This window comes from Tamandua tetradactyla, chromosome 7 (assembly GCF_023851605.1).
Source record: "Tamandua tetradactyla isolate mTamTet1 chromosome 7, mTamTet1.pri, whole genome shotgun sequence".
Lineage (NCBI taxonomy): Eukaryota > Metazoa > Chordata > Mammalia > Pilosa > Myrmecophagidae > Tamandua > Tamandua tetradactyla.
Window position 1 is genome coordinate 71,258,665 of NC_135333.1, and position 19,455 is coordinate 71,278,119.

A 19,455-nucleotide genomic window follows, 5' to 3' on the forward strand; every position below is an offset into this window, starting at 1 on the left:
AAAATGTCCTTGATTTTAATTTTCCAAATTCACATTACTTGATAATGGTGGCCTTCTGAGATATGCCTTCTCCTTTTTTGTTATCCAATTGCATGGAAATAAACAACAGCTACTCAAAAGAAGGTCTGGAGTTTTCTGTGATCTCTGATTATCTACTTCTGTTGAAGCCTTCTTATTTAGCCATATAAAGATATGCTTATAAATATTTTTATAGCCATGTAACAACAATGCATTTCTTGGCCTCACATTTTATCTTATGTATGAATAAATAAATGTATAAGCTAAACATGGGTCTTGAGCTTTCCAGGGTACAGCTCTCTGTTCCCATGTTGTTAGTAGATTTCACTAGCTATTCAAGGATATTATGTTCATGGAAATCCTTGATGTTGGTGTATGTGTGTGAGGAGTGGTTAAGTGGATTAGTTTGTGATGTCTAAGTATCAGAAGAACCAGAATTGACCATGGCAAGGATATATCTTTTGTTATTCTAGCCTTGAGAATTTTTAAGATATGCAAGTGAGTATTAAACTCTAGTGACTTTCTTTGTACTTTTCACACAACAATTTTTTATGACTTTCAATAATTGAAAGCAATTTTCTGAAATGTACTACATGTAAATATGATGTTGGTTATCATATTTTCTTTTAATTGAGGTTATTTCTTATGTGGGAAGGCACAAGGTGATCTCTACTGGCCTTCTCTCCAGGCCTCTAGGTTCCAACTACTTTCCCCGGGGTGATTCCTTTCTGCATCTCCAAAAGCCTGGGCTGAGCTGCAAGTGCCAAGATGAGGTATGCTGAGTTGCTTTGTCTGTGCGGCATTGAGTCTCTCATTTAAGCACTAGCCAATTAAATCAAAGATTATTACCTTTGTGTGTGTGTGTGAAATAATTTGTTATATCTTATATCATCTCTGCTTTAAATTTGATTGTGCGAGATTTTAGTCCGTGAGTTTACCTGAGAATTAAAAACATCTAATTACAATTTATTCATTCTTCAACAAATATGTGTTTAGCGTCTATGTTGTGCTAGTCACTGTTCTAGGCGTGGAGTCATGAACAGAAGTAGACAAGATCCATGCCCTTAAGTTTATATTCAGTTGAAGATTTACCTTTTAGGATAAACCTCTACAGCCTCTTTTCAGATGTCTAGTTCACAATTATGTGTGCAGTGGAAAAGAATATGTAATATTACAAAAATGACAGAAAAAAGACTATGGCAACTGTATTACCATTATTTGATATATTTTAGAGATGAAATGTCTTTGGCCAAAAATATGTAGTTTTTTTACAGAAGCTGGAAATTCAAAAATATGTTCCTTCAACAAGTATTTTCTATACTGTTTCCATTGGCTTAGGCGCATTTTGATTCTAACCTCTGCCTAGTTAGCCCAGAGGCCCCTTTCTAGGTTCTTGCATGTGCTGGATAAATAACTTCCTATATTCAAAAGGAAAGAGCTGCAAATGAGGAACAAGATGGTTTTAGGTTAAATCCTAGTCTTACTACTTGATAGCTGTGGCATTATGGTTAAAAACCTTGATATCCTAATATATTCCATTTTTTTTGTTGTTGTCTAATAGGCATAAGGCACTTATTGTCCTGGCTTCCTCATAGGAATATTGCTTAGGTCAAATGAGATGATTTATGTGGAAAAATCTATTATAACTTAAAGTATTATACAAATGTAAATTATCTTCATATTGCTGTTTTGAATGAGTCTTACCTGATACACAGAGTAAGGTGTTGACAGTATATTGCTCCTTGATTCCTTCAGGTTTGGGTGGAAAGAAGGAAAGTTCAGAGATGAGAAGGGATTTAGTATTTGTTGTAGTTTGCTAGCTGCCGGAATGCAACACACCAGAGATGGACTGGCTTTCAGTAAAAGAGGATTTATTTCGTTAACGTATAGTTTCTCAGAGGAAAGGCAGCTAACTTTTTTTTTTTTTTTTTTTTTTTTTTTTTTTTTAAAGGAAAGACAGAGAGAAGGAAGGAAGGATAGAAGGAAGGAAGGAAGGAAGAAAGGGAAACATTTTTAAACATTTTCTTGTTTTATTGTATTCTGTTTCTCCGTTTTTGTTACATGGGCTGGGGCCGGGAATCGAACCGAGGTCCTCCGGCATAGCAGGCAAGCACTTTGCCCGCTGAGCCACCGCGGAAGGCAGCTAACTTTTAATTGAGGTTCTTATATGGGAAGGCACAAGGTGATCTCTACTGGCCTTCTCTCCAGGCCTCTAGGTTCCAACTACTTTCCCCGGGGTGATTCCTTTCTGCATCTCCAAAAGCCTGGGCTGAGCTGCAAGTGCCGAGATGAGGTATGCTGAGTTGCTTTGTCTGTGCGGCATTGAGTCTCTCATTTAAGCACTAGCCAATTAAATCAAACATCATTCATTGCAGCAGGCACACCCCCTAGCCGACTGCAATAGATGTAATCAGCAATAGATGAGGTTCACATGCCATTGGCTCATGTCCACAGCAATAGAACCAGGCACCTTCACCTAGCTAAGTTGACACCTGAGCCTAACTACTACAGTATCCAAATTTAAAAAAAAGTGATTTTTGAGAGGCTACCTATAATCTCTTTACTTGAGAAATCATGAGCTTGAGTTAGATGATTTCTAATTTCCATTATAACCATAAAGGCCTAAAAGTTTAATAAGTTTGGAAAAGTCAAGGTGAGAGAGAAAGGAATAGGCAGGTTAATTATGAGAAAGAGGAGAAAGAAGTTATCAGAACTGAGAGGAGGGGTGCAGACCAAAGGAAAAAACAGGTATAAAATTTGACTAGTCAAACTTTCAGTTAATGGGAAAAATAAAACAAAACATTGGCTCTATTTTAAGGCATAAACATGTCATGTGTTGTGAAATATATTGGATTTGTTTATTATTAATTCTTTTAAATTCAAAGATCATGGACAGTGGAATATTGCTGCCATTTTCTGGATTCAATATGAATATGAAACAAGGTTGGCTTACTTACCTCAACTAATAGGGACTTGACAACTGTATCTTTCCTCCCAACTTAAGGTGCCTCAGCCACCTCAGTACCACAGAGCTCTGAGGACAGTAGTGTTTCTGCACTCACAGAGAAATTCATGTTCCCTGAAACAAAGGACCTGTAGCTTCAAGCATGGATCTTCCAGGCACTTTTAATTCAAAATCCTTAAGATCTACAAAAACTCTGTGAGCCATTCAAGGACTTCCTCCTCATTCAAGGAAGTGACAAGTAAAGGAAAAGAAGCAGCATCAACTGGAGTCTGCTGTTGTGAGACCATTGGGTATTGAATCACATCCCCACAAAAGACAAGTTCCAGTCTTAATCTGCATTCCTGTGGGTGTGGTCCCATTTGTAAATAGGATACTTCAAAGATATTATTTTTAGTTAAGGAGTGGCCAAATTATATCAGGGTTGGCCTTAATCTGTATGACTTGAGACTTTATAGAGGAAATTTGGACATGGCCAGAGAAGCCAGAAGTAGAAGGCACAGAGTAGAGAAAGATCTCCATGTGACAGAAGACTGTCATCACCAGAATGCTACCAACTCTGGGAGAAAGTCTGGCCTTGCCAACATCTTGATTTTGGACTTCTAGCCTCCAAACTGTAGGTCAATAAATTCTTTTTTTTTTTTTTACATGGGCAGGTGCCGGGAATCGAACCCAGGTCCTCGGGCATGGCAGGCAAGCACTCTTACCTGCTGAGCCACCGTGGCCCGACCAGTCAATAAATTCTTGTTGCTTAAGTCAATCCATTGTGTATTGTCTTAGTAGCTCTAGCAAACTGAGACAAGGGACCAAAGAGGACAACCTAATCTAAGCAACCTTCATATATTCATCATCTTTGAGCAGAGAGTAGGTCCCTTTAGAGATACTTTCACTCACCTGGTGATTTTGGAGTTACCATCCAGGACATGGTTTGTCTCCCATTTGCACATAGGCTGTGGGAATCTTGATCTTTCTTCATTGGGATGGCCAAGAAGTCAGGAGAGGCTTCCAGCTGTACACTAATCTGTAACCCCACATAGGAACGAGATGTAAGAGATATTAGAATAGACAAGTGGCATCCAGGATGGAGCGAGCCTGGAGTGAATTGGGGTGTTAAAAACTGACTAAGGGGAGCACTTTTGGAAAGCATGGGATTGAAAATGATATAAACTTAGACCTATTATTACATTAAAAAGTTGGAGATAATTTATATAGGAAATATATATATGTGTGCATGTATTTGTATATACAAATATTTATATTTATTTTGTTATTTTTTGTGTGTTGGGAATGGGGAACAGGGCATCTTGTTCTGGTGAAACTTACCTGCTGGCTTGGACTCAAGAGAATTCCCTTGGCTTACTCTGTAGCTGCAGTCTAACTGAAGTTCCTTCTTTCAATGTTTTTTTGTTCTTTAATTTATTTATTAATTAAAAAAAATTTAACAAACCAAATAAAACACCAACATATATAATCAGTAATTCACAATATCGTCACTTAGTTGCATATTCATCATTTCTTAGAACATTTGCATCAATTCAGAAATAGAAATAAAAGGACAATAGAAAAAGAAATAAAATGAAAACAGAAAAGAAAAAAAAAAGATTATACCTACCATACTCCTTACCCCTCACTTTCATTGATCACTAGCATTTCAAACTAAATGTATTTTAACATTTGTTCCCCCTATTATTTATTTTTATTCCATATGTTCTACTCGTCTGTTGACAAGGTAGATAAAAGGAGCATCAGACACAAGGTTTTCACCATCACACAGTCACATTGTGAAAGCTATATCATTATACAATCATCATCAAGAAACATGGCTACTGGAACACAGCTCTACATTTTCAGGCCGTTCCTTCCAGCCTCTCCATTACATCTTGACTAACAAGGTGATATCTACTTAATGCGTAAGAATAACCTCCAGGATAACCTCTCGACTCTGTTTGGAATCTCTCAGCCATTGCCACTTTGTCTCATTTCACTCTTCCCCCTTTTGTTCGAGAAGGTTTTCTCAATCCCTTGATGCTGAGTCTCAGCTCATTCTAGAATTTCTGTCCCACGTTGCCAGGAAGGTCCACACCCCTGGGAGTCATATCCCATGTAGACAGGGGGAGGGCAGTGAGATTGCTTGTTGTGTTGGCTGGAGAGAGAGGCCACATCTGAGCAACAAAAGAGGCTCTCTTGGGGATGACTCTTAGGCCTAAATTTTAAGTTAGACTTGACCTATCCTTTGTGGGGGCAAGTTTCATATGAACAAACCCCAAGACTGGTGTCTCAGCCTATAGCTTTGGTTGTCCACACTGCTTGTGAGAATATCAAGAATTCAACTTGGGAAAAGTATTTTCAACTTGGGAAAGTTGAATTTCTCCCTGTTCTCACCATTCCCCAAAGGGGGCTTTGCAAATACTTTTCCACTCACTGATCAAATCACTCTGGGATTCATCGGGGCATCACTCTGGACAAACCAACAAAATCTCATGCCCTACCTGAGATTCCAAGTACTTATGGTGTTCAATCAAACTATCTACATAAGTCATATTAGGAAATGCACTAGTCAAAATATAAATTTTGTACCACATAAACATTTTTTGCTTTAGTCTCATGCATAAGGTGACATTTTAAAATATTAATTACCATCTATTTTCAGCACCCAGCAATAATGACATTCCTTTGTTCTTCCTCATGCAAAAGCATTTTTAAAATTTGTCACTATTTATACACTATTTAGTCACTATTATTATACACTCTAGGCATTCCTAGATTATACCATCTCAATCTTTAACATCTATCTTCCTTCTTTCAATTTTTAACACACACATTCATTTCTTCAGTTAAAAACATTTATTGCAAGCTTTATTTATACAGGACACTCTAGAGTAAAGTGGCTTCTGCTTTCAAAGTGTTTTTGGTTGCAGAACACATAAGATACCCAGAAAGTTATGTTACCTGTGGTTAAATGTGATAGGTGTTAGAAGAGAGGTACAAAGAAGGTGTGAAGCAAATTTAGAGGTAGACTTGGAAAATCCAAATAATGGGATTGACTAGTACTGACTTTTATGTCATTTTCATTTGTCTTTCTGTCACTTGGCCTAGGTGATGATAAAATATTTTTGTAAACTTTAGAAACTAAAGAAAATTGAAATCTGGAGTTTGTAAGCTGTGGCTTAGCAATCAGAGGCTTATATATTTTTGAAAAAAAAAGCTAGTTATGTCCCTTCTAACTTCGATGCTGTTTGTCATTGGTGTGGCAATACATGTAACTAGAGACAAGTGGTAGTTTGGAGTTTGGTAGAAGTGATGGGCTAAGTGCAGTCTTTCATTCCCTCTGTCTTTTCTGTTCATGCTCACTTCAGAGAGGTCCTTACCCAGATACATTTGGGAAGATAGTTTAAGACGGTGGCTTTGAGTGTTAAGGCCTCTCTCCACGAATCACAGGGTAGGACACTGTCAGCTCCACAAAGAAGGGCTGAAAAGCTTGGAGAGGGACAATTGGAGAGAAAGACTAAGTCCAGAGTCCTCCGACAGGCAGAGGGCCCGTTTTTCACTCAGTGATGGTATCAGGGACTGTTACTCCTACTTCAGCCACACCTGATGAGCTGGGAGAAGACAGCAATGTGAAATAAACAGGTGAATTAGTCAATTCTGAGATGGTAACTGGTGAGTGTGATCCAATGATGTGTTTGAGTCCTATCAAAACACTTAAAAAATCAGGCTCAAGATGGAAAATAAAAGCATTAAATGGTTCTATCATTTCCCTAGAAATGATATGAGGTATGGGTGGGTCATACCTCCCACCCCACCTCACAGTGTACTATCATTGGAAATCTCACTAGGGATTTGAAGTTGTTGTTGAGCTCAGCTCTCTAAAATAACATGAACACTTTATAAATTATAATTCTACAAATGGTTTATGCCATGTAGGAATACTTCAATCTTGCTGCTCAACACAGTACACTTGAATGATGTTAAACAGTGAAGAACCAGATTATAATTAGTCAACATGTTCATTTCCTGGAAGTTCCATGAAGAGAAATATGTCTATCATTGGTGACCTGATATTAACAGACCAATGAACCTGGGCAGTTTTGTAAATTAACCTAGTCCTACCTTGAAATGACAGAAATTAATTAGAAAAATAATTAAAATGTTGAAGAAGCCACGTTTTCACATTCAACACAAATGGGAAAAAATGGAGGTTACTTACTCCACTGCTACAAAGTCCCAGATCCAGGTTTCAGGAAAATAATTCTGTGCAGCCTCAGTGAGTACTTCTACATATGCTAAAAAATGTTCAACCACTTCCTCATTTGCTCTGATATAATATTCCATTTCTTCATCTGTGACTATTACAGTGGAATTAAAAATATACTGCTTTGAGAAAGATCTTTACATACAATATGACAAGAATGAATAATGTGGTTAAATCTTCAATTTTCCCACTACATTTAATATCTCAATTGCACTGGCAACAATGTGTTGAGCTCCCGTTTTTCTAGACGGATAAAATTTTGTCAAAAGTAGAAACCTCCAAATTCTGGAGAAACAAAACCCTATTGTTTGTGGAAATAGAAGGAAAAATGGTATACACTTTGGGCTGAGATACTACAGGGATTTGAAAGGGAAGGCTTCCAAAAAAAACATAGAGCTTTCACCTTAGGGGGAAGCAGGAAATCATAATACTGCCCTTTAGGCAAGGTACCACATGGCTGTAGTGTCAATTGTTGGAGGACCTAATGATCAGAATTTATCAATATTAGTATTGTTGCTAACAAGGAGATTTCTGCAATGTTTTTCTTTTTATAGGTTTACAGAATCAAATCCAATGTTCTAGTTTATCTGTTCAAGTTGCAGAGTAGCAAGAAAGGGAAAAGTACAAACCCCAGAACCAAAAGGAGACAAAAAGGAAAACTATCCTGTATATTTCTTCAGTGGAGCAAACTTGACCCAAGAATCATAACACAGGCTTAGAGTTGTAGTGGCAGGAAATGAAAATCCTAAAATTAGTTACAGAGGCTCTCTGGTCTGCATTTTTTTAGACCATGTACACATAAGGTTCAGAGTTAAGGTTTCTAACGAAATAGTCTCCTCTTGAATTGACTTATTTTAGGAAATAATTTGTGAAAAGAAGATATGAGCAGACTCCCTACAGAAGGTCTTTCTCTATCCCTCTCTCATCTGAAAATTTTTGCATTTATACAGCTTCATATCCTCATGCCCTTGTCTACAAAGGTCACTACTTCTTCACCCTGACTTTCTAATTGACTTTCCTTTTTCAGCATTTTATAGTTTCTCAGTTCTTCGCTCAGTAGCTCAAACATCAATAGGTACTTAGGGCCAACTTATCCATGAGGTACAGTAGGTACAGTGCCATATGACCCTGATACTTTTAGGTACCCATGAAAATGCTTTAATTTTTTTTTTCAAATTAGGAGGGAAAAATGTATACAAAATTCAGCCTGGATTATGTCTGTCTTTACACAAACACAGTAATAAAATGTAATTTTAAATTTGTTTTATGAAGCTATTTGCCCATGAAAGCACACACGTCTGTGGCCCACAAAACTCATAATGTATTTTGCATGGATGCTGTATTTAAAAAATTCATTTTCTCTTTCCTCTAGCTCCTCTAGACCACTCTTAACAGGATATCACAAAGCTGGTTTTTAAATTTTTAGTAAATGTTGCAACTAACTAATCTTTATCTGTAAAATGATGCTCTACTTGTTTCTTCTAACATCTTCCATGAGCAATGTAACTTTGACCTTCTCACTCAATCCATTTACAGTGTCTTTTTTTTTTTTTACATGAGTAGGCACCAGGAATCGAACCCGGGTCCTCTGGCATGGCAAGCAAGCATTCTTGCCTGCTGAGCCACCATGGCCCCCCCTACAGTGTCTTTTTTTTAAGTCTTATGTATTGCATATAAAAAAATGGCTAACTCCATAGAAGATAGCTTCATATGTATTTCTTCCAGTGTGATTCTTTTCTGGCTTCTTTCTTCATCAGTAAAATGTGCTCCACAACTTAGCCAATCAAGATCAGTGCCATGTTGTCCATAAAATAGCATCAAATGTTTTTTGATTAACTGTTCAAAGAGGGTCAAGATGAGTTATTTATCTTCCCTTCATAAGCACCTTATTTCTTTTATCTTTCACTATTTATACATAAAAGTGCTAAATTCCAATACTTTATATTATGTGCTTAAGCTGTATCTGTATCTTATTCATATTATTTCCATTACTGACTAGTTCAGCTTTCTCTGCCCCTTGGTTGGGCTTGGTACCTCCACCATTGTCTTTCCTTAGTTAATTTTCAAAAACAAAGTTATCTACTCTAGACAGTGTCATGCCTGAAGGGAATATCTGGTTTCTCATAAAGATGTTCAATCAGTATTTTTCAAGAAAATTCCACAATCATCTCATTTCTGAGTCACTGTATCTACCCAAGACATTGTTCTATATTCAGCTCACACATGACTGTACCAATACCTTTTTTTCCCACTATCACTCCTGTTTCAGAGTTCCAGAATTCATGTGAATTCATATAAGTGGATATTTTTAGTTTTCATTAAATGGTAATAAAATATGAAAACCGAACTAATTCTGGTAAATTTTCCTTTTCCAGAAAATTTCTGGAGTGAATATAGTCTCTTCTGGGCTTGAACTCTCTAACATTTTCTTTTCTTTATCTGCAAACTTAATTATTTTTCTGTTATTGTCATTCAATCACTTTCAGAAACCTTTTCAAAATGCCTGTCATCTTTTGTTTGAAAGCACTTTATAATGTTATATTTTGGAAATAAAGGAATGTTGTTTTGCAAATGGGTTGGTTATGCCATGAGTTTATAGATTAGCATTTGAACATTGCCAAAATATCAGAGACTGTAGTGAGCAATTCTTTAAGTAATCATTTTTCTGGTAATATATTGTGATCAAATCATTTAAAACCTCATATCAATATCTTACATCATATTATTACATAATACTAGAGGAAATTTGAAGAGTAATTATTTTGATTCCTCCATTTTACTAATGAGGAAACTGAGGCCTGAAGTAGAGAACTGACTTGCCTGATCTACACATCGGACTTTTAGTCACTAACTCTGTCTTTTTTTCACTATACCAATTAAAATAATCTTTATTAAAAGATGAAGACTACCAATATTGAAAAGGGTGGGCAGTCCGAGGGGAAAATATTTGACCATGAGCTCTGAATTTAAGTAGGCTGGGAGCAAGACAAAACTTTTAAAGAATTTGGGATGGGGTTAGGGAATAGGGTATGGATGCTTTATTTGTGGTAGAGTTTTACTTATAAAACTACTTCTTTTCATACACTTTCCTTTGTTTGAAATAATGTTTTTTCCTCCTCTTATACTTCTCATATACTTGTCAAACTCTCTTCATACTTCATGACACTTTCTTCTATGAAAGTTTTTTTCATACTCCACAGTCACAATCATTCGCATCTTGTGTGTACTTTGTGTACCTATGTTTTATCTTACTTTTTTTTTTTTTCCTTTTAGGATGGCAATGTAGTATCTGATACAATCAAAAGAAGTGACTTCAGCTCTGGTTCTGCCACTTACTATCTACATGATTTTGGGCAATTAATTTGGTCCTTCTGAATCTTAGGTTCTTCTCTTTCACATGCCTGTTCTATCAGTTCATTTTTACCATTTTTTCTGAATAATTAATGTTTCTCTTGATCAAAAACAGAAACTGATTTATTCTTTTACCTGGTTCAAAGTGCTGGCTATATCAGGACATAACATGGGTTTTTTGATCTTTGAGTTGGTGAATACCTTTAAGCCCATGTCCTGAAAAAAAAATGGTTACTCAGTCAAATATAAGCATTTTTAAATTATAAAAACATTTACTTTTTATAAAAATGAAAATACCTAATCCATGGCATTTTAATTTTGCATACGCAAGAAGAGTCCCAGAATACTTGAACTTGATGTAGTAGTAGAATGATAGAATTATACTTTGAAGACTGTTTACATGTTGTTCTTCATATTCTTAAGCATAGCAAAGTTTAGTGTTAAAATGTTGCAAAGTTTAATGGTTTTTTTTTTTTGTGTGTGTGTGGGGTGCATGGTACAGGAATCAAACCCAGGTCTCCTGCATGGAAGGCAAGCATTCTACCACTGAACCAACCATGCGCCCAAGTTTAGTGTTATAATACCACAAAGCGTATTGGAAAGAATACAGGATTCATAATTATAAGTGTGTCCTGGTCTTAGTTTTGCTGCAATTAACTATGTTACTTGAACACATCGCTTAATCTCTCATTTTCCTCAGGTGAAAATCGAAGGAAATTACCACACTAAGGTAATTTCTAATATTCAATATTAATGTATTATTATTGTGCTGGTTTGACAGGATGTATGTCCCCTAGAAAAGCCATGTTTTAATGTAAATCCCATTTCATAAAGGCAGAATAATCCCTATTCAATACTGTATGTTTGAAACTGTGATCAGATCATCTTCCTGGAGATGTGATTTGATTAACAGTGATTGTTAAACTGGATTAGGTGATGACATGTCTCCATCCATTTGGGTGTGTCTTGATAAGTTTCTGGAGTCCTATAAAAGAGGAAACATTTTGGAGCATGAAGGAGATTCAGAGAGAGCAGAGAATGCTTCAGCACCACAAGCAGAGAGTCCACTGGTCAGCGACCTTTGGAGATGAAAGAGGAAAATGTCTCCTGGGGAGCTTCATGAAACAGGAAGCCAGGAGAGAAAGCTAGCAGATGATGCCGTGTCCGCCATGTGCCCTTCCAGATGGAGAGGAACCCTGACTGTGTTCACCATGTGCCCTTCCAGAAGAGAGAGAAACTGTGACTGTGTTCTCCATGTGCCTTCTTACTTGAGAGAGAAACCCTTTTTCTTTGGGGCAGCTTTTGTTCTAAAGATGCATACCATGATCAAGAAAAGGCTAAAAATACTCCAAATATCCAAGAGTAACAGTAGTGTTAAAAGAGAGCTCAAAGACAAATTCTGGACTTTACATTTAAGGGAGTTCGTATTTTAATCAGTTAATAAATTTGCTATGTGAAAGACAATGAAATTGGTTTTGTGGGTTCTTACTCTCAAGGAGCACACAATTTTAGGTCATCTAAATAGGGAGAGGATAATCTTGCCACTCTTAAAGAAGGTCATATCTACCTACTTTTATCTTTAAAAATGAATTCCCTATCCTAAATAGTTATGTAATTAATCTTATATTATCTACTTAAGACAGACCAGAGTAATCTAAAACATGATTCATGGGATGTGACTTATAAAGCTTTTTAACAAAGAAATGATCCAAAAGCCTTATTCCATATAGGATTTTAGGAACTCCTGAAACTTGTAAGATTCCATTTTTATAAAAAATTTACTTTGGTGCTCAAAGACCAACATTACTCTGACAGGCTGTACACTGAGTATCTTAAAAGCACAACTAAGCCATGCATTTGATCCTTTATATAGATAATGGTGGTGTAATAGATTATAAGTGTATAGAAAGAATATCGGAAAGCAGATCTTAGCTCTGCAACTTAATGGCTGTTTCATCTGAGTAAATGGCTAAATTTCTCTGAACTACACATTTATATCTTAAATGAAGATAAAACCTATCTCTTAAGGATGTCAAAAGCATTGAATAAGATGGTCCCTAAACAAATATAAAATATTTTATGATATTATGTCTGTGCCAGTTTGAAACTATTTTGTACCCCAGAAAAGCCATGTTCTTTAATCCTCATTCAATATTGCTGGGTGGGATCTATTTGATTGTTTCCATGGAGATGTGACCCACCCAATTGTGGGTGGTGATTTTTGATTAGTTGGTTTCCATGGAGATGTATATCCATACATTCAAGGTGGGGTTGCTTACCAGATTCCTTTAAGAGGGAACCATTTTGGAAAAAACTTTAGAGCTGACAGAGCCCACACAGCCAGAGACCACGGAGGTGCAGAAGGAAAATGCACCAGGGAAGCCTTATGAAATGAGGAAAGGCAGCTAGCAGACATCACCACGTGCCTTCCCAGCTGAGACTGGGATTATCCTCCCAGTCCAGAAGCCAAGAACCCCAGCACATGCCAGCCACGTGCCTTCCCAGCTGACAGAGCTGTTTGGATGGTATCAGCCTTTCTTGAGTGAATGTAGCCTCTTGTTGATGCTTAACTTGGACATTTTCATGGACTTAGAACTCTAAACTTGCAATTTACTAAATTCCCTTTCAAAAGCTGTGCATTCCGGCAGCTTTAACTAAAACAAAATCCTTTTCTGAACAGGGGCTTCTCCTGGCTGCAAGCCCCTGGTGTGGCCCTTTCTGCCACCTGAGGATGATGGGAACTCACTGAGGATGCCGACAGCTCAGCCTTAGGCTTCAGCAGCAGGACACTTTGGTCCATGGCACGGATAGTGCAAAGGGACTGAGGAGAAGCTGTGACTCTCAGGTGGGCATGTGAGGTTGGAAGATTTCGGGCGAGGCTGAAACTCAAATCCACCTGTGAGAAAGGAGAAATCATGTTAGCAAGTGCTTGGTTTTATTGTCCTGAAGTTCCTCACATTCCTGAAGCACCTGCAGATTCAACACATACTCAAAGTATGTTAGTCCTGTACTTGTATTAGTCTCAACACAAGGTTAACACAAGGTTAGTCCTGAGATTCTTTGCCCTTCTTTCAATAAATTTCATCTAAGTTTATTGAAGTGAATGGCTCTGGATTTGTTGTATTTTAAGGGCAGTAGAGTGTGATTGAAAGTGCATTGAGCCAAGAGTGGGGAGACCTGGATCCTAATTCTGTTCTTGCCATAAATTATTGTATGACTTTGGAGCAATTCCTAAGCTATTATGACCTTTGTTTCTTCATCTATAAACTAATTTATGTCCCTCTTGGCCTCATGTGTTTTGTTATTTTAGGAAATAAGTCACTGACTTTGTTGAGCAGACAATTTTCAACCTCAAATTTTTCAGAATCTCCAATCACTTCCCCGTCAGGTAAAATGGTGTAGATGAGCAGTTGGGCAATGGAAGCAATGTGTGCCTCCACAAGGAATGACATGGAAAATCGGCCTTTCACTGGAATGAAGAGAGAATGAAAGGAAATGGTCATGGGCCAGGATATTGACAGAGAACACAAAACCTGGACACATAGGCATTTGGGAGCTGTACCTCCACATTAAAGACATTTCTAAGTCCATCCCGTGATTAATGGCCTGTGTGTTAATGGTTAATGGCATGGTCAGGGTGTGCAAGGAAGTGCAGGGCATCTCCCACTGTGAGTCTTTACTGTTGAAAAATGTATCCATGTTATTTATCTCTTCCTGTTAATCAAGTAATAATTTCCTATTTATTTTAAACCTTACCAAATTGAAATGTCATCGATTGGAAATTATGGTTTATGTCAAATAATAGAACTACAGAGCCCCCTTAATTGCTATTATGTTTATAACTCAGATAAGAGGAGGGAAAATAGGAGATCACAATCTGGCAATGGGGGAACTCAGAGATGGAGCTGGAAATTATAGACTATTCTAGTGGAATAATCTACACTTTTAAAAAAGACACATTGCTTATTTTTTAAAACCTTTTATGGGTACCTAATTGTTACAGTACTTAAAATCTCAAATGCAAATTATGCAAATTTGGAAGGCTCCTCTTTTATTTTAACCCAACCTAGAGATATTAATGAATCTCCTAACGATGTACTTTATGATTGATATTTTGGCTTTTTTTTTTAAAGAAATAACTTGAAAAGTTTAATAGATAGGAAAAATGTTGTAAAAATTAAGCAACAAAAAAGGATATCACATATTCAACAAAATTGTTGTGCATCTACTGTATATTAGATACTGTTCTAGGCAAAAATGAACAAAATTTTCTGCCCACACAGTGTTTACATAAAAGTGGAAAAAATAAGCATCACAAATATAAATTATAAAAAAAATTGTTAGCATGTGATAAGTGTTACAGAAGAAAAAAGTAGGTCAGAGTATGAAGAAAAGGGACATTGAAAATACCACGACTGAGAGCCAAGTTGTGATTTTAAGGAGAGGCAGCCAGAATAGACCTAATTTGAGTCAAGCCTTGAAAGACATGAGTGAGCTGGCCATGTGGATACCTAGAGAAAGCATATTCTTGGAGAGGGGACAGTCAATATAATGGAGGAAGAAATATTTGATGGCTTAAGATGTTTCAGCTGAATTGGATAAAATTCAGGGAGATTTTTCAAACAAACATAAACAAACAAGGTATAGAGTCCACTGACATGAAAGACCATGACTGGACACGTAAGGAGGAGAAGAATGTCTAACATGCATTACATTTTTTATTCCTTTCTGAAATCTTTTTATCTTAGTGTCCCATCTATTATGCTCTATCGTTCTGTTCTCCCCAGTCTTTTTTTTTTTTGTATGCTCTATGGTGGGGTCACATTTCATTATTTTTTCCCTGTGAGTATTCGTTATGGCAGCATCATTTTTGAATTTTTGTTTGTTTTGTTTTTTGCTTGTTTGTTTGTTTTTTAGGGGAGGGAATTGCATGGACTGGGAATTGAACGTGGGTCTCCCGCATGAAGGCGAGAAATTCTACCACTGAACTACCCTTGCACCCCCCAGACATTTTTTTAAATCATCCAAAAACTGGTGATACTAGACTGATGAAAGAATCAAGATTGGAGGCATTTAGGTCTTACTGGAAAAAAAAGTGACTTGCCCTTTTGATGTGAATCCTAGAATGATAGCATGAATTATTCATTTTAGGCATTTATAGCAATATTATATATTTTCAGAGATTGCAGCCCTGGAGCAAGGCTGGTGTTGGTTATGTTTAGTTAAATAGTTTCTTCTGTCATTCTAGAGATTTTATGTTTGAGAAATTTCCATCCTTGAGTTAATCATATGATAGCCTTCTTTAGGTGTCAGAACCTTGAGCTATGCTTGTTACAGAAGTTTCATAGTGATATACAAGAAGCATCATAGCATCCCTATTTTGCTGAACTCAGGTTGGGGGGGATCCATTGGTGAGTATATATGGGCTATAGTCAGAGAAGTACTGGTAGTTTGGAAACAGTCACAGTCTCCTGGCTCCACAGATAGAACATGGGTTCCAGTTCGGATGATGCCTCCGTTGGCCATGATCTAAATCACATATGTGCACACACATACACACACACACACACACACACACACACACACACAAAGGAAGAAACTGTCAATTGTCCTTAGTTTAAAACAGCACTTAATGTATGTCTTGTCCCCTGTGTAATACATTCATTGAGACCCAGGTGCTGCTGTCTGCCTTATGAGGAGTCCAAATGTCAAGTGGAACACAGCTAAGAAATCAAATGATTTAATAAATTTTGGCCTCATAGCTTCTTTTCACTCCTGGGCCCTGAGTCTATACTCACTGGGTAATAAAAGATGAGCTCCTTCAGCTCTCCCAATGCCTGTCCATCCAGAATATAATGTGCCTGAACTGTCTGAGTTTGACCACAGGGCAATTCACCAGTCACAGGCTCAAGGTGGACAAAGCTCTTGCTTAAGGAGAAAATATGATTGACAGTAAGATATGCTTCTTCATTTTCTTCTGTTATCCACTGGAAGCCAAAACAGTAACTCTGTTCCTTGTGGTAGACCTAGAGAAACAAAAATAAACGTGTTGTAGACCACCTGTTACAAAAAACTTCTTTTCCAAGCCATATAAGCTTACCCTCCTACCTAGTTGAATAGTTAGAAATTTTGTGCCTCTATGTAGCAGTGAGGGAAAAAAAAACCCCTTCTCCCTACAGTTGATGAAATGAACTATTTGACAGTGTCTCTAAACTTCAGAAGATCTTGGGGAAGTATTTATTCCTATGAATAGAGAAAAATGAAATGTATCTTTTGCTTGGACGATTTATCTACACTGACAAAACCCCTAGAAACTGGACAATCACATTGAGGAGAATAATTGTTGTAAATTGATCTCCAGCAAATAGAGGTCTTAATCTAGGTAGTTTTATTACGTCTGTATATATCAATAACCCTTTCTAAGTTGGCATAACTAATGCTTTGGTAGAGGTTCCCATTACTGTGGCATCATGGACTGATCTTTAGAGGTCTCTGCAGGTTCTACATGTGTCAGCCTTACAGGATTTATTTGAGTGGCAATTATATCTATGCTCCATGTATAGATATGCTCTGTAATTCTTTTCAGGATTCATCAACTTTTTCTACAAACTCCTTCAGAAGACTTAATGGGTCCTTCATCACCACCTTCACTACCTTTGTTCGCACTTTGATGATAACACTCACAGGCATTTGTAATAATACTTTATGGAACTTTCTATCAACCATGACATGAGCTCTGCAAGAATACAAACCATGATTTTTTGTGCTTTAAATCAGGGACTAGCACTGTGTCCAGAACATACAATATTTAATGAACATTGAGAAAATGAACATAATATTTGAGAGCAATGAAGTTGAGAATACATGTCATTTATCCTTGGTTGAATAAATAAAAAATATACTCTTTACCTTTTTTTTATTTTGAGAGTATCAACTTAAGAGATATACAGTAGAACCAAAATAAAAGAAGAGTAATTATTTATAGAGAACATAGTATTTAAAAGTCAATATTTCTGCTATGGGCAGTTATTTCTCTGATACTTTTCCTAATGCCTTTATATTTATCATGAACTTCCAGTATTTTACCCTAAAATAAGGCAATTTGGAATACTAATCTCTTTCCTTAGAACTAAATACTATTGAGTTGCAACTCTGTTTCTTAGGTCCTACTTCCAAACTTACTCTGACAGTGAAGGAGTTCTCCATAATATTGGTGGTATTGATGGAAAACTGTGCCAGGCCATGCTCATCTGTTGCAGCATTGGAGTGATGGTTAGCTTCATTTGATCTAATGAAGATTAGTTTATATGGCATAAGGACTCCTTTACTATCTACTAGGCGCACCTGTAATAGAACAATAAATCAAGTGGTAGATTAGATTTGATGATCCCACCTATTAGGGACACAAGTCATGGGAGAAAAACCCTTTTTTTGACACTGTATATAGACCAAACATTACCTCAAATTACTCCAACTCTGCTTTTTTCAGCTTGGGGCTTATGCTTGTTTGAAAGGATGTATGTACCCTAGAAAAGCCATGTTTTTATCCTAATCCCATTTTGTAAAGGCAGCTATTTCTTCTAATCCATATTCAGTTCTGTATGTTTGAAACTTTAATTAGATCATTGCCCTGGAGATGTGACTCAATCAAAATGAGTCTTGGAGATATATCTCCACCCGTTCCAGATGGGCCTTGATTAGTTTACTGGAATCCTATAGAAGAGGAAACATCTTGGAGAATGAGAGAGATTCTGTGAGAGCAGAATGTCATAGCCACGAAAAGCAGAGTCCACCAGCCAGAGACCTTTGGAGATGAAGAAGGAAAAAGCCTCCCAGGGAGCTTCATGAAACAGGAAGCCAGGAGATAAAGCTAGCAGATGACATTGTGTTCGCCACGTGCCCTTCCAGATGAGAAAGAAACCCTGACCGTGTTCACCATGTGCTTTCTCACTTGAGAGAGAAACCCTGAACTGCGTTGGCCTTCTTGAACCAAGGTGTCTTTCCATGGATGCCTTAGATTGGACATTTCTATAGTCTTGTTTTAATTGGGACATTGTCTTGGCTTTAGAGCAGTGAACTTGTAACTTATTAAATTCCCTTTTTAAAAGCCATTCTGTTTCAGCTATATTGCATCCCAGCAGCTAGAAAACTAGAACAGGGCTCTTTGTCTTTCCCAAGTACACATAACTGAAATTCTGTGGCATTTCCATCAACAGCAGTGTGATACAAGCTAACTGTACTCTAAGTGATTTAATGTGTCCATAGACTAAAAATTACATAATTTTGGACCAAAAAGTAACTTAAATAATCATTTTTTCACTCTTTTAATGGGAAACCATACTGTGGTACAGTCAGTGTTGTACTCTGACCAAGACTGTTTTTCTTTCTCTTGACCAGGCTGCCAGCCTTACTTCTCACCACCTCTACTCATTCCTTCCCCCATCTTGACAACCTTGAAATCTTGCAGCTGTGAGGTGGAAGATAAGTGATGGGGACTGTGTGTGTGTTCGGGGGTGGGGGTGGGGATGGGAGGAAGAGAAGAGAAGGAAAAAATAAAAAAAGAGACAACTTAAGAGCTTAGCTATTTTAAACATCAAGTTCATCCCTGCCCTCTCCCTCTCTACCCACCAGTCTGAGAAGCTCCGAACCAAGCATTCCGTATCTCCCTCCTTGTCTGTCTGGTCCTTACAGGCTCTAGGAGACCTCATTACCACAAAGGAAAACATTCTGAACCAAATGGTCTTAATAGTGCCTTAGTAAACCATTCACCCACCTCAGTGATCAACCCTCCTTACTATCTTCCAGTGCTTTTCTTACTGCACACTCCTAGCCCCTAAAAAGCTTTCTGTCCTTTGTTTTTATGGAATTGAGT

The 19,455-nt window shown here is 37.3% G+C and overlaps 1 pseudogene; it reads right to left on the bottom strand.

Annotated features, from left to right (window-relative positions):
- LOC143690494 (alpha-2-macroglobulin-like) overlaps nucleotides 1–19,455 on the bottom strand; it is a 56,084-nt pseudogene that overhangs the window by 11,134 nt on the left and 25,495 nt on the right.